The sequence below is a fragment of the Haliaeetus albicilla genome, chromosome 28 (genome assembly GCF_947461875.1).
Source record: "Haliaeetus albicilla chromosome 28, bHalAlb1.1, whole genome shotgun sequence".
Taxonomy (NCBI): Eukaryota; Metazoa; Chordata; class Aves; order Accipitriformes; family Accipitridae; genus Haliaeetus; species Haliaeetus albicilla.
The window spans coordinates 3,219,086-3,233,835 of NC_091510.1; the positions used below are offsets into that span (position 1 = coordinate 3,219,086).

The 14,750-nt window shown below is 38.1% G+C and overlaps 1 long non-coding RNA gene across 2 annotated transcripts; it reads right to left on the reverse strand.

Annotated features, from left to right (window-relative positions):
* Positions 1-3,751: 3,751 nt before the first annotated feature.
* Positions 3,752-5,365, reverse strand: LOC138682487 (uncharacterized). 2 transcript variants are annotated; one of them, XR_011322573.1, is made up of 4 exons: positions 5,124-5,365; positions 4,860-4,938; positions 4,680-4,752; positions 3,752-4,256 (listed from the first exon to the last, which is right to left on the reverse strand). It is a non-coding gene; the product is annotated as an uncharacterized lncRNA (long non-coding RNA). The 2 variants fall into 2 exon arrangements; XR_011322572.1 differs by having other exon boundaries at positions 3,752-4,752.
* Positions 5,366-14,750: the final 9,385 nt, after the last annotated feature.

Genomic DNA, 14,750 nt, shown 5'->3' on the forward strand with positions numbered 1-14,750 from the left:
CAGGGCCCATTTATGAGGAGATGTGGTTTGTTGTAAAACAGATAAAGAATAATAGAGAACATGCTAAAATAGAAGCATTTGCTCAGTGCTTATCTCCTCTTCAGCTTCCTTCTCCTTATAATTGCATAGTACAACACACTTAAATAATGATAGGAGGTATTATCCCTTTTAGTATACAAGGTTATAATTTAGCAACACTACCACTCTGTAGAAATTCAAGAAATTTAATTCATGGTACACTTAAATAAAAGATCTTTGCTTATGAAAATAGCATTAGCAAGCATACTACCCAATTATGAATCATGGGTTACACATTTTAAATAGATTGCCAAGAGTAGCAATTTTGGTATAGAAAAAACTATCACCATGAAAAACATGATCTTTCATTTGTCACTAAAAAAAAATCAGGTCAGAAAATTATAACATTTATTCAGTTAAAGCAAAGTGAACACATGGTATGAGTACTTTTACCCTACCTTGGACAATCCATTTCTTCTTTTTTTTTTTTTTTGTGGACAAGTCTAAAGCAATATTCCACCTTGATCCCTCTGTCTCTTTTGATCACTTTTTCCTAGACAGAAAAATAGCAGAAGTAATGAACCAAAAAAAAAATTACAGATCTCAAATTAAACAACAGAGACCTATTTAAAATAAAAAGTTATCCATTTATTACTACAAATTTGGCACTACTGTGCCAATATGGACTAGAATTTCAAGCCCTGTGGTCAATGAAGCATAAAATAGATTGTCAGAAATACTGTCTGAAATATGAATCCACTGGAAAAAAATGCTTGAAAATACCTAAGATAATTTAAGAGAATAAAAATTGGCTGAATATACCTCTAAAAAGCCTCTACCTCCCTTCCTCAATTCATAAATAGCTTTCTCCTAGGTGACTGTTTCATAGAAGTAGTACAAATAAGCTTCCAATTTCTACCCTTGAAAACACTGTACATTTTTGTGGTAAGCCAAATCACTTCTTATCTGGAAATTATTTACTCTGTAATAGAAACTAACAGCAAAACAGTAAGCTTTCCCTCACACTGAAGCAGTCTTCTCAGAAAATCCAGGAGGCTCACTGTCATGAAGCCCACGGGTTGCTAACCCTGATGTTGTAAGAAGTAGAACATTACAGCAGAAAACACAAATTCTTGTCATGAAGAGGCACACTGCAATTAAATTTTTTGTGGCTGTAATTCAAAATGGAATTAAAAGAGGACTTAAAAAAAAAAAATCATATTCCAGTTGAAAACAATCATCCTTCAACACACATGTGAATTTTGGTCAGCCTGAATTCTACTGTTCCACATTAAAGCTCATTAAGGATGAAGCTGGCTACACCAAGTTGAGTGATTCTCTTACCAGCTTGGCTGACTTGGCTAGATAACCTCTGTACGCCTGCTGCCAGGGTACCTGGACAAAACCAGGTTAATGAAATGCTGCATACTCCTCTTAGTTGCCATTTTGGCTGAGATTTTGGCTCTGCTGACACTGCTCCATGGTTGGGCTACTCTTTTGTTTGCGATAGTCCTTTCATTATTAAATGAGGATGCTACAGAACTCAAAAAATCCAACCCTAAAATAAGAGCAATTATGTTTAAGAAGGAAAAGGGTAACAAATATCCATCTAGCTTTATACATTCCCTACTACCAACAATGATTAAATCCAAAGAGTATTAAGCAAGCTTTGAGTTCCTTCTTATCCTGATAGTTCATTAAAAATGATCACAAACTAATCTGGTGATATACTAAATAAGGAAAAAAAAAAAATCTATATATTCTGACTATATTTTCTCCTGTAAGAATAAACAGAATGGAATAGAATAAGAAAAAAAAATTGAAATGTCTGGAATTATTTTTTAACAAGCCAAAATTCATAAGGAATGAAACAGCAGCTGCATTCATATTGAAAAATATCAGAGTCTAAACTCAGAACACCCACCTGTGGCTTCTTTCAAAACACTGACAGTCTCCAACACAAAATTCCTGAATTTTGTAAACAATCTCTCACCCTTTTTTTCAGCTAGTGGAGAAGAGGGGCTGGTGAGGGAAGCATATGAACAGACTGCGAAGAAATTGGAGTCACAGCCACAGAAAGACAGCAATAATGCAGCATTGAACCAATCCTGTCTCTTGACACCAGCACGTGGAGGGATGTATTATTTGCAGCTGGAAATGGGGAATGTCTGACTGCTGACAGAAAAAGAGCTGATGGCCAGGTAGAAGGAAGGGGAATGAAACAATTGCCCTTTCATTGTGCAGCTACTAGAAGGCACTCCAACACTTCAAGATTTTTCTTGTCATGTTTTCTCCCCTTCTCCCCCGCTGCATCCAGTCCCTGTAACCACACAATACCCAAAACACTTTGAGTCCAAACCAGTTGCCAGATCTGGCATCAGGAAAGGTTGGGTTTGGGGTTTTGTCTCCTCACTGACCCCAACTGGCAAAGATCTGGTAGCTTTTTGCATTATTTACAGGGATTCAGAGGTAGGGTCGTAGGAAGCAAGATTGATGTTGATTTGAAAGTCTGAGAGACAAGCTAGGAATGAATATCCCACAGCAGCTTTCAGCCCATATTCAGAGGCAAAGACATCCAATAATTCTCAGCAGTAAGCCCCAGGACTGTAAATATAATGGCAATCTGAAATCTTCATGAGTTTCCATTTAGTATTCTTACATCGTGAGTAGAAACACGATATTTACCAGTGATTGATATCCGAGGAACATAATCTGTCTTACACCAGGTTATTTATTTATACATGAAGAGTCCTGCAGCTCTGCCTGGAGACAGAGCAGATGCCCTGTGAAATGGAACGGATGCATATGTATGCCCTGTACTCAGTGTCAAACTGTGACCTTCTATCTAAAATTCCTTAGGTGGGGCATCTTCACTCGATCTTACCGCCAAAGGAATGGCTTGCTGATGTTAGTAAAAGAGCGAGGCCAGGAACTCCTGTCTCCTCCTCCTAGTTCAGATTCCTTCAGGGCGGGGATTCTTCTCGCACATGAGAACAACCAGCAGTATTTTAAACATATCTTCTCGGTTCTCACTGCCATATCTGCAAACAAATCAAGCAATGAACTCAGGAACATCACACACATACGATGATGCTTAAAGTCAACTCTTACTCTTTTGCTTGAACAAAAGATGAATTTGCAGCTTAGTGCAATGTTCATTATTTGTATGAAAGGAAAGTGATGGAAGGTAATTTAGGGGCATCTGTGGCCAACAGCATTTCCAAATTATTAGCTGCTTAAAGGGTAACTGGGTCCATTCTGAACATTAAAAGTTTGTTATTTAAAATGTTATGACTTTTAGATTAAGGAATTTACTGAGGAATCATCCCTAAGTAAACTGCACTAGTGGCAAGGATTCATCCTCAGTTTTCCATTCCTTTGATGAAAGCATCTAACACAGAATTCCCACATATCCCTTCTCAACATATAAAATGGAAATATCCACAAAGATGTTTTTGAGGGTTATGTTGTTAATGTTTGTTAAAAAATTCTTCAATGATGAAAATTATTATATAAAGTCATATTCACATATGCCATGTTACCCTTCCATTCAAAGTTCAGAAGGTTGCAGATCTGAAGGGCAGGCAAGTCTTTTATTTCTGCATCACAGTTATTCCTGGGAGAATCACAGGAATAATTAAAATAAATAAATAAATAAAAGTTTTCATCTTGAAATTCCTCAGACTTCAGAAACATGCCAATCTACCTGAACTCACGTTAACGTATTTGGCACCTATGAAATTATCATCAAGCTCCTTCAGGGCATGCTGCTGTATGGGGTATCTTTATATGCACACCTTCAGGCAAGGACTTGATCTCCCTGTGATTGATAGAGGCACTTACCGCAACGGAATCATAATCAAGACCGAGGTCCTCTGGAGAAATAAGAACAAATAATAATGACAGTAATGCTTTAATATCCTACTAAGCAGGAATCATCTCTGCTTTCTTCTAACTTAACATTTTTTCCCTGTCATTTACATCCATAAAATGTTGAGGCTAACTGGTATCACTATGACCACGCTCTGGACTTCTGCAGAATCCCAGCCATAATTAAACAGCGGCATGACGAAATAGCATACACATTCAACAAGTCTGGGTTTTTTTATATAAACGTTTCTGAAGTTGAAGAACTTAACTACAAAGCAGAAAGGAGAAGCTTGAAAGAGCAAAGGACAACTTTGTCAATTTACGAAAGCAAGAACTCCACCGTTTTGGACCACCACTGTATGCGCTTCCTGAAAACGGATGCTTTTGTGAATGCTGGGGGGACAGGCGACCCTAAGAACCTGCAAAGGTTTTTGTGTTTGGAGGTATACGAAATGCGTTGGTTTGGGCCAGTGGGGAATGGCAGAAAAAAAGCCAGTGGAGAAAGGCTGGGTAAGGTCTGGATTTAGAACAACAAGGGGTGAATTACTGGGGGAGAGGGAGAAGCAGTTAACACTGACACAAAAGGATTTGCACTTCTCAGACCTGTGTTCATTCTGCAGTTCTGCTGGGAAAAAAAAAAAGAAGAAAAAAAAAAAGAAGCTTATTCCACCTTTGGGTGCTAAGCACCTTGAACAGACAGGAAAGGGGAGGAAAGGAAGCAGTACAAATGGACAGGGCAGACTCTTACACACAGTAATAAATAGGAAGAATGCAAGAACAGCACATCCTACCAAACACATAAGATTATCTCTTGTCCGCCTCCTCCTCCGAGGTCCATAAGACGTCCACATTCCCTGTTAACCCCTGCAAAATGCAGATAAGACACAATGTTTCATGAAGATAAATGCCAGATCTTTCAAAATAAAAACACGCCAACTAAACAGATAAATATTATATGGCAAGGAATATACCTATGGTAAACAATTCTGTTGATGCAATGCAATTTGTAATCTTATTTGTTGATTTTGGAACAACATGTTTGTTCAGAGCCTGCAATAAACAACCAAAGGTTTTTTCATCAGAAAGTGCAAATCAACCAAGTTAGTTAAGAACTATTCTAAGAACACTTAACAGCATCCAGGTTCGGTGACTGATTTTCTATTTTAAGCAGGAAGAGAAGTACAGCACAAACAATCTGCAGGATAAAAGCCTGACAGCAAAAACTCCACACATACCAAAGAAAATAACGTGTCTATGACAGCTACAACAGCAGCAATTTTCAGCTTCTTACACTACTCATGCAACACACTTTGCAGTCATCCCTCTTGCATAAATCTGTATGTTATAATTTTGCATTCCAATGGATCAGTTTGTATGCTCTGTATCTGCAAATGAGGCAGATAATACAGAATGTGAGAAGTGATTTGTGCTATCAGTGACATCAGGAGTTTTGCAGCTGTAGTTATTAACAGATATTTTTTCATCCAGCAGCATCGACTAAAATCAATCATTCTGATAACTAGGCATGGCATGAGCTGTCCGCCCTGTCATTTCAATCTGATTAATCACACATACACAGACCTTTACCTTAAAGGAGCAATTGTTCACATTTAATCACAAAGATACATTCAAGCATACCATCAGAGATTACTAAATTTAAGTGCAATTTATGTCTTATACTTTGGCAAACACATTTATGATAATATGGCTTTGGAATATAGATGTATTGTTTCATTCATTTTACAAACATTAAAATCCAAGCTAATGTGTTGTACTTTGAATCATTTATCACATCAGATTTGCAGCTTTTGAAGCTTCCATTATACACATCTTTATCTGCAGATTTACCCTAATAACCCAGGTACAGATAAGGTATTATGTCTTCTTCAGACTGTGCTTGCTAGACAGCAGGTATCTTCTTCAGCACGGATGAAACTTGACTTCATTTTACCTAAACTTCCTACATTCTATTAACTGGTCGTTCCTTTGTTTCAATTTTCCTTTTTAACCTTGGCACAGCTCTTCCATTAAGACTTATGCAAGAGTTGTTCTTTCTCTTTTGGGTTTTGGGGGTTTGTTTTTCTTATTATTTTGTTTTTCTTTTTAGAAGGAAAAGCTTACAAGAGAGTCTTTACACAAGCGGAGAACTCAACAAGTCAAAGCAGACTGCTCCAGCAAAAACACACTGCTATGCTAAAAACAAGTTGAATTTGAGATCTGTCAAACTGGTAATGCATTTGACTTTGCTAGAAACACCCTATGTTCCAGATACACTTCTTGATTAGGCCTAAGTGCAAAAAGCATTCAAGTGTCCTGTGGTCCACCACTATTCAGCAAACCACATAGGCATGTTTCACTTGCAGCTCTGAAGCCAAAGAAATACAAGAATGTGCTGAAAATTGAGTATAAGCCTAAGTGTTCTGCTGGTACAAGTGGACAAAACCATAATATTTGGCTCCGCTGCTAAACTGAAGTCATATGTAGCAGACAGCTGTATTATTTGTTATGCATATCCAGCAGGTGACTCCTTAAGCTTTTAGATTCTTCAGAAGTATAAATTCACCAACATTTTACAATTGGGTATATTTTTCTGAAGGGTCAGACCCATATGCTAAGAATTATTTTTTATTTACTGTTTCTACACTAGATAATACTTATGTTTTATAGTACATACTTTTTCAAAGACTGTTGTACTTGAATCTCTATATGCATTGCCTGATTAACATTTTTACATTTTACATTGAAATAAATACATTTTTAAATATTTAATAAATATTTTATTCGAATAAGGAAAAAAATCATTAGTTAAAAATATAACACAATGGATACAAACTGGACCTTTCCTCCATTTGTAGCCCAGTGTGCAGGAGGTCCCCAAACGACAGGCTTCTGTTCTGACCACTGGCCAACTGGCCTCGCAGAAAATGACAGGTTGGACAGGTTGACGAGCCACTAAACACTTGCAAGAGAGGAGAAAGCATTCTTCTGCCAAAGAATTTTGAAGAGAAAAGCCAAAGTGTTAGAGGCAACCAGAGAGTTGTTTACGTTTAAATAAATTGCAGACGTAGATTCATGAACAGAGTGCAAGTAATTACTCAAAACTGCACAGTGCATTTATTTCCTCAGTCCTGAACTGGGATATAGAAGGATATTGCTTTCTACCACATGTCATGCACCAACAGTATATACGTTATAACACTTGCAGAGAGGTTCAATCATCACTCAGTAATGCAATCAACAGTAGCCAGGCAAAGTGTAACGGGAATGTAATCGCCACTGGAAACTTTAATCTAAGTGCCTCATAAGATACAGAAAGCCGACTTTCTCAAACATTCCTCCTCATCACATCCTAAAGTATTTTTCAGAGCAAGAAGAATTGTTAATATTATTGTACCTACCCAGTTTAGCAGCAAAACACTATCACCTTTGGTCTTGATGTTGCAATGCACCTTTATCAAGTAGAAAACGGGTATCAACGAACCGCACAGCAACCTGTATTTTATGCAGAGTATCTTATGGGAATACACTACAGCAAGTGATTTTTTGAGCTTTCTTAGGCTCTGGAAAAAAGATTAAAGAGAGGATTTTTGCATAGATAGCCATATACAGATTAAAAATCTAGAAAATGCAACTGCAGATTAGAACATCAGTCCATCTAGTATGTAGCCCATCTCCATAGCTGCTAGCATTGAGGAACATTCAAAATACCTGTCATTAATAAATGAGGATAACATCTCCCAAGTCACGGATTGCGTCCACACCATTGTCTTTAATAGCTACTCATTAGCCAGTTCTCTGTTGATTTTCCAGTCTCTTTTTAAATCAGTTTGTACTTTCGACCTTCCGAAAATAGTAGAGATGCATTCCACAGTTTAAATTCTGTAGTTCCGTGGAAAAAAAAAAAACCTTGCTGGTTTGGGGGTTTTTTTTTCCCTGTCTAAGGCTACCAGCTCATAATTACACTGGATTCCCCTGGTTCTTAGGAAGATGATGAACAGCTACTCCCTACTTATCCCCTCTGCAGCAATCAGCTTTGTATTCACCTCTACCATAGCACTTCCCACATACGTACCTCTTCTATGCCTAAAAGTTCCAGTCTGTTCAGCCTGCCCTTGTACAGAAAGTCATATAGGTACACTGTCTCAGGTTTTTTCTTAAGACCATTTGATAATTCTTAAGACCATTTGATAAAGAACTTGACAAAAAATAGTCTGAGATTCACAGTAAATTAGAACTATGTTTCCCTTTTCAAAAGTTGAACAGCTGTTAACTATTCTCCACTACATCACATTTTATTCATTTGATTTATTTTCAGTACTATACCACAGCAGCCCTCTGGAAGAACTCTTCCAAATATTTGGAATTTATCACCTTACTGTTTTACTGAATATTCTGTTGTTACGGAAAAAGGCTAACAGGAACTATCAAAATCATCCTCTGGAAGACAAGAAATTTCAGCCTTTTTTGATTTCTCCTTTTAAAAATGTTTTTCATGCTCAGATTTTTCTGTATTCTCTCCAACATTTTTGTGTGAAACCAGCTGATACAATATTACACTGAGCATTTCAAATGCAATTCCTATCACTGATTTAGAAAGGCATACTAACAGATTTTGACTTCTTTATTCCCATTCCTTATGTCTTATGTTGTATCCATGACTCCTCACCCTGTAATTAGAAAACTGACCTGCCCTGACTGATGGCAAAAAGCAAACAGCACAAAATACAGGACATGACAGCTTTCCTTCTCTCTACTTGAGACCTCGCACCTGGTTAGGAGCCTCTTAAGTTAGGGTTTCCTTATGTAAAAATAAGTTAATAAATAAATATGCAGACACTGAAGAGTAAACCTGAGTGGCTAAGCCTTCTCACCACACACAAAAAAAGTAATTTTTTAATGTAGTAATGCATTTTTGGCCTCTTGAAAAGAAACATTTGCTTTTATTATACAAATTTAGTTTAAAGAGTTGAATGCCACAGGACATCATAGAAGCCAAGAACTTCAGTGGGCCTTTTTTTTTTTTTCTTCAGATCATCAAGAGTATCCTTCAAGGAGGGAAACCAAGTAGGGATCCACTAACTGGGTAGGAAGAATTTCTCTCAACAGACAGGTTACTTTATTGTCATCCAATAAAATATTTCTTGTATTTTCCTATGAATAACATAGTACAGCCAAAACAGGACACTAAAGACAAAGCAGGGGTTTGATGGATTATGAAATATGTTACTTACGGAGTGAAGGCCCTTGACTTTCCAAGGAGAAATGAGGCAATTTGCCTGCTTATGATTTTCTTCGTTGACTAACTGGATTCTACTATGAGTGTTTGGGGGGGGGTTGAGGGTTTTTCTTAAATATGTTTTCACTGGCCACCGTATGCTCAAGATCAGTTTCTGTTCCTTCATTTTTTAACTTTTAATAATAAAAGCAAAATCAAGATACAAAATACTACATTACATCTTCTCAGTTGGGCTGACCCCTTTTGCAACTTCTAGCATATGAATATACTTCAGCTGTAAAAAAACATATTTTGTCTCCTCAGAGGAAAGAAATTTACCAATAATGCAGCAATATTTTGATCAACTACAATTTGATATGACTCAATTTGTAGAAGGAAGGTTTAAATTTTAAAAGGATTTCTGTGTAGGGAAAAGTTAAAGAAAGAGTTGTTCAGAAAACCTAATACAAAAATGTTCCCTAAATTTCTAACTTGAAAGTTCTCTCTGAGAAGCCACAAATGTGGTCACCATGATGTTCAACATATTCATGTAAATAAGGCTTTTGCAAGACTATAATGTGGTTTTTCAAGAATATATTTATCTGAATGTGCCCAATGTCAGATTTTATCTTATCTGCAACTGTCATACTTATTTTTAACTCATTTCAGAAATGGAGGTACATTTAGAAAACAAGGAAAGTTGAATTTATCAGAACTGAATCTGATACGTTAATATAGCGTAAGTAATTAATTGAGGAATATTAACTTCAACCTGTTGCTACCATCCTACTCCAATCCAATGCAGATTATGTAGATGCCAAGAAATTCTTAGAGTTTAAATATGTTTTCTCCTATTTAGTGTATTTCAAGAAGTCAACATTGTAACCATTTCCTACAAAAATCATGGCAGGGGGGAGAAGTCTAATTTTTTTTTTCTTTTTTCAAATATATGGATTTTCTCTGTTAAATACTTGTCACAAGAAAAGCAATAAAGACAGAAGATGATGCTCTGAATTCTGCCATCATGCCCTCTTACACCAAGCCCCTAGACACAGGGATGTCTGAAGATTTAATACAATGATTAGAGAGAAAAATTCTCAGAATCTGTAATCAATATTAATATTGGGGGGTGGGGGGGGGAGGACCAGATCTAAACCAGTATTTTAAAATAAGGTCAATAAGATATATTTTGTGCATACTGTACCATTAACTGATATGAATACACATCAAAAAAACCTACTAAGAATGTAGTATTAAAAAACTCTAAAAATTGCCTGGTACGTTGTAACTGCTTTCAACTGTCACGTGAGATGTGGATGGTGAGATAGGTCTGAAAGCATATATAAACTTTTTATTTTTTCTTTCTTTGTAATATATTTGCAATTATGACCTTACCTAAATTCAGCTTCGATAACATAACTGAAATCAAGACATTGTGCATACAATATATTGCCATATATCAAGAAACACAGGAGCTGAGCAGGCCTTTCCTTTTAGTTACGTACCAGTGATATGGTCATAATTGACATTTCTGTCACGTTGCTGCGTAAGTCCTAGTTTGTGCTGCATAAATGCACAGAAATTCAGCTGCATTTCAGCGCTCTCTTCCCCTACCTGCCATTTTACTTTCTGCTCTCTTCCTTTCTGTGTCTTCCTTCCAGTCTTTCATCACATGTGAGAATTCAATGTTTTTTCTTCTGCTTGTTGACAGGAAAAAAGAGGCTACAGTGTCTGCAGACTACATGGTCCTGAACAAAAAAAAAAAAAAAATCATCAAGATTGCAATCAACATCCAGATAAGGTCCTCTAATTTCATTCTGAATATGAAGCGTAATTTAAATCACAACAGTGCTAATGTTGAAGTTAAAAACAAACAACACACACCCCTCAAAAAAAAAAAAACATCAAAAAAACCCGGAACATGTTATGAAATGCCAGAATCAGATATGATTTATGCTGTACGTCTAATTCTAATTTTTATAGATTTAAGATAGGACACATCAACCGTATTAATATTCAAGTCTATCCCTTTAAGTATCACACAGTCACTAATCAGAGCTGAAGGGGACTGAGCTTTTCTCACAGTATTCATTCCCATTTTAAAATGACTTAATTTTGAACTATTTTATATTCAAAACACTTTTCTTTTTCTGGCATGTAACCCCTACAGTTCAAGTAGTTAAACAAACAGCATCTAATTTGATATTCTGTAAAATTAATTTCAGTAGAGCAGCTGATGAAAACCAGAAAGGTTTTAGTATATGTATTTCTAAAGCTTGCCCCTCCAGAATTAAATCTTCATAGCAGCCACTTCATAAACAAGATTCATTTTTTTTATGAGGTGCTACTTACGTATGCAGTAGAACATATTTCACAATACACCTGGTTGTGCTATTAACATATGAGAATATCTTAAAAAAACAAAAAAACACTTATTGAAAAGCAAAGATTTCATCAGAGAATTACAGAGCAATCGTGGTACCCAAAACCAAATGGTGCTCCTGGCACCACAACACTCATACACAGGTTCTGTTTAGCAGCAATGTTTGCTTCACAGAGTTATCACTTCTCACCCATCTGAAAATCTCAGCTAAGCTTCTGCTTTTACAATGGGCCCACTGAAGCCCTATCTACTGGATTTTCAAATCACCACCATTTACTGATTCCCTTGTATTTTAGTCTCTTTTTTTTCCTTCTGATAATAAGATTCAGCTCATCTTGTCACACTTGAACTGCCCAAGATAATCCTTGCTTTCCCAGGCCAACACTGGTTACAAAACAGAATTATCGGAATGCCAAGGGAGATTTCTTCCAAGTCCTATTCAAACATCTGGACTAACAAGATTTTTCCTTTTCAACGTCATGGAGAAATTTAAAGCATCTAAGAAAAGAGACAAAACTTATTATGGCAACATGGAAAGAGACAATATGAATATCTTAGCTATTTTTAGCATTCCAAAAGCAATTATTTAGTCCTTTATGTATACTGGACCCAGCTTGAAGACACATCTCCCCATCAGCTTCAGGCAGCTTCGCACAGAGCCCCCGGGAGCGGTGCGAGGTCCTCCCTCTGCCACAGCAGCACTCCGAAAACACGCTCGTGCATACGTGCAAGAGAGAGCTCCCATTCATCAGAATTTGTTTTGTTCACTCAACTGACTCAGCAATGCCACGCTGTATTCAGAACAGCGCGAGGGCGCAGAACGAGAACAGCCTGGGCTGATGCTACCAGAGAACAGAGCCTCTGAGGATGGAGATGGCCAGGACAGCAGTTCAGACCAAACCTCTCCCAGCTCCAGCAGTGTCTACGCAAAATCCTCCTACCTATACAGTTCAGAAAAAGGAGAGGAAACTCACAACACAGAGCTAGGAGGAGACTGCGGGACGTATGTTTACAGGCAATGAATGCATACGGCACTTACACCAAGAGCACTGATGGACCCTCGGAGCAGGTACCAGTGGACACAGAAATAGAAGGGCCAGCTTGTCTCTGAACTACCCTTTCAGACACATTAAAATCTAATTGAATACATCAGTCCCGCCACTTTTCTCCATATTTATTTTTGGCTCCACTTATACAAAAAGCCAAGTTCTCGTGGCAGGAGTCTCTCCCTCCCTGCTTTTCGACGTTGCTTGTCAAATCACCCACAGACTTCGCTATGGCAGAAGGAAACAGGCAGTGAGATCCTTCCAAATCTGAACAAGAGACAGGCAGACTCTTCTAGGACTTCCTAATTTCTCAGTATGGCCTACTGTATTGCTATTTTGACGTGAGTCTCTGAGGTATACATCTCCTCTCTTGAAACCCACATATTTCACCCACCTTCTCTCCTTTTTGCTAAGTCCGCTTGGCCAGAGAGCACAGTACTCCATGAAGCCCCTTACACTGTAGGAAGACAGCAGCAACTACAGAACATTTTGCAGAAGTTAAATGAAACTTGAAGAAAATAAATCTCTACTCTCTGAAAGTCTCTCAGAAGGGAGGAAAACAGTGATATGAATAAGAGCACTTACCACTTTTTGAGCATGTCTTCTACCATGTTTCCACCTTAGGGTAATCCAGTCACTATACTTCTACTTTTCACTGAAGCTACAAAAGCCTCTCATTGCCACGCCATGATCAAAGGCGCAAGCCTGCATGGATATATTGGCCGTACTCACTTTGTCCCATGAATTTGGACACTGGTACCTCTCCCCTTCAAAAGTCTGCAATGTAGAGACTTTCTCAAACCAATGGGAATAAATTATTTTAGGGGGTATAAAGCATTTGCAGGAGAGACAGCCCACACTGCTGCCCATCCTATGTACATTCCTGTGATTCCACCCACAAAAACAGTCATGAGAGGCCAAGTTTTCCAGCAACACATTTCTTCCACGTGGAAGCCCCCTCTTCTATTGAGGAAACCCTGCTTTGTTGAGAAACAGCTTCTTCAACCTTCAGTTTCTCATGTCTTTGCTGTACCGAAGTTGCCTCTTCACAAAAGTGATTCCCTTTGAGTCACTTTTCCCATGCTATTTTGTTCCCTTATAGATTGTCTTTTAAATTGTCAGCTCAGTCAAGAGGACCAACTTTGTGAACAGTTGTAATAACAAAATCACTCCGGTGGCAGTGTTCCCTCCATATGCATACCAGTGAGGTTTACGTTATGCTCATAAAAATTGTTGGAGCTTTCTTGTATATTTTCCACAGAAACTGGGAAAAGATACACATCATTTAATCCAATAAAAGAAAAAAAAAAAAAATCCTCCACACACTGTCCCTTAACCCATGTTATGCTTTGACTGCTCTGTTATTTATGCTGCTTTATACTTAGCATTAGGGTGGTCTAAGCCTGTCCGTGCCATTGGGCTGGTGCCAGATACCTCTACAACCACACACGGGGGCACATCACAGCAGCCTCCCCTCAACTGCATGCTGCACTGATTAATAGGGACCGGTGCCCAAACACGCATAAGAATATCGAGAAGCATCCGACAGCCGTTAGATTTCACAGAGTTTAGGTGACGACACTTCGCACCCACTTTCCTCACCTGTGTGAGACCAGAGCAGAGAAGCGAGGCTGGTTGGTTAGACCACACTGACAAGATAAATGCACGCCCTTGAGAAAGCCACTGTCCTATTGACGTCAAAAAGCGATGGATCGGGTCCCCTGTCAGACACAGAAAGCAGACATCTGCTTCACTGCGAATGCAAAGAGGAATTCATTAAGTCAAGCATAGTCTTATTCCAAACCAAACACCATTAACATCTGAAGTGCTTAAAATTTTTAACTAATGCAAATTCTCTTCAAAGTCTTTTGATTTCCCGTGTTAAATAGTGATAAATGTTCAAATCACAAATTTTATGATTTCTTATTATTTTATTGTTTAATTTTGTCGAGGCTTCTCGATACTTTCCCCGCACTGCTCCCCCGCCCCATTCTATGCATTTCTCCCCCCTGCTGCGTGCATCTGCTGTGTGTCTCTCTCGCTTGCTCTTTCCCTGCTGTGTACATCCACTATTTCTCCCCACCACTCCTATATACATGTTTGCCATCTATCCGTCTCCCCCTCCCGCTGCGTGTACTCCCTGCCTCTCCCCCTCCCCCAGTACGTGCATCCATCCTGCATCTTCCTCTGCTTCTGCTGTGCACGTGAGCCTTTTTTC